The 1830-nt window shown below is 46.1% G+C and overlaps 1 pseudogene; it reads right to left on the bottom strand.

Moving 5' to 3' along the window:
* The window catches only part of LOC115868696, a 38493-nt pseudogene that overhangs the window by 35185 nt on the left and 1478 nt on the right, over window positions 1-1830 (bottom strand).

The following is a 1830-nucleotide window of genomic DNA, read 5'->3' as shown; positions in this document are numbered from 1 at the left end:
TGCGCTTTACACAATTGATGTATGTATGGATTGTGATAAGAGTTGTATGAGCCCCTAATAAAATTATTTTAAAAAATCAAAAAACGAAAAACAAACAATAATAACAAAGAAGAGTTGCAGTCTTGTTGCAGTCTCGGAAACTCCCAGTGAAAGTTCTACCCTGCCTTGTAGGGTCCCTATGCGTCAGAACCGTCAGATGGCAGTGAGTTTGGCTTTGAGCTTTTTAAAAATGCACCAGACTGTCTTCAGGTAGTCTCTAAGCCCTCTTTGCTGGCTCCATCCGTTCCAAATCCAATCAGACTAAAGAAGTTAGGTGGGTACACATTGGTATGATCATATCAGTTGCAAAAATATTGAGATAGTTCCATATTGGCGGTCAACATCCACTTTCCTGAGTAAGCCCCTGCCTCTAGCACCCTTCCCTGTGACTCTGGACCGGGACCCGGACACTGGACGGTTCCTGGGTGGCAGAGCGGGCACCTTTTGGACAGCTGCGCAAGCACAAGGGTTGGCATCCTTTCTGAGACCATACCAGCTGCTAAGGAATTTAGATGTCACCTCTGCTTACAAGCCCATGCAATAAAAACTTGTGTAAGCAACTTCAAGGAGAGGATTTAGAGTAACACCATTTTTAAATGACTGCTTAGCTATTGGATTCTCTTTGTACACCGTGTCTGATGCTCATCATGATCTCGACCATCATCATCAAAAAATGCTCACGACCCATGCCCTAAGGTTACCCCCAGATCTGAATGGACCTCCCTCCATAGAATCAGGCTCCGTGTTCCATTCACGAGGACACTTTGGGCCGGTGGAGATGCCAATTTTCCGGGAGAAGTCGTTCCGGGTGTGGCTGGACCCAAGGCTTGACCATCTGCATAAGTATCTGTGGGAGCAGGGAAGGTGGGGCTGCCCATCAGTCTCTTTACCACTTGGACAAACGGCGGAGCTTCCCCACCATTCATTCACTCCACACATGGGGCATGAGCTCCCCCTAAGTGTGCTGGCATTGTGCTGAGATAGCCCACCCAGAAGATGCAAGATTCCTGTCCTCTGTATTATTCGACCTTGTCTGTCCTGAGCTGTTTACGGATAAGTTGAGCTATGAGTTAGGCATCCAGGCAAGCGTGGAGTATCCTCAAAATGAGCAAAGCCTGCAATGTGTTCAGAGAAAGGAGAGGGTTGGTGCAAGGGAGTGGGATTGAGAATACAAGTGATCCCAGTTCTGGTCTTTGCTGGATGCTCAGGACTTTGCTGGGTGCCTGGCCCACAGGGTGGCTTCACAAAAGGAATATGGGAACCCAAGGGGAACCCAACTACCTAACCATTGTTGCCATGTGAGTGCCTATCTTGTTTTTTCCTCAATATGTCATCTTTAAGTTTTTCAAAACCTTTTTCCTTTGTGAAAGTAACATGTTCACTGGAGAAAATATTGACAAGGATTCTGATATTAGAAGCTACATGCACTTATTAGTGCTCATCAGACATGTCAGGCAAAACCAGCTTTCCAAGTACAGCTAACGACTTTCTACATTATGTGAGTCTGGGTAGACAAGGGAAACAAATTCATTGACACTCATATGGGTATAAGAAAGAGCTTTATATAAAAGAGCAATTGTATATTGAGAAAACATCCCAGCCCGGTTCAGATCAAGTTCTAAGTCCGATATTAGCCCATATGTCCGATACCAGTCTGTAAATTCCTCTTCAGACTCTAGCAGCACATGCAACAACGCTGAATGCAGAAAGATTTCAGGCCAGTGGGTGGAAAGTCTTGTGGATCCAGTGGTGGTGGAAGCATCTCAGCACTGGCGTGGGTCTCCACGTGGC

The sequence above is a fragment of the Echinops telfairi genome, unplaced genomic scaffold, assembly GCF_000313985.2.
Source record: "Echinops telfairi isolate 266 unplaced genomic scaffold, ASM31398v2 ScPeMD7_18;HRSCAF=68, whole genome shotgun sequence".
Lineage (NCBI taxonomy): Eukaryota > Metazoa > Chordata > Mammalia > Afrosoricida > Tenrecidae > Echinops > Echinops telfairi.
This window is presented reverse-complemented; position numbering and strand designations above follow the sequence as displayed.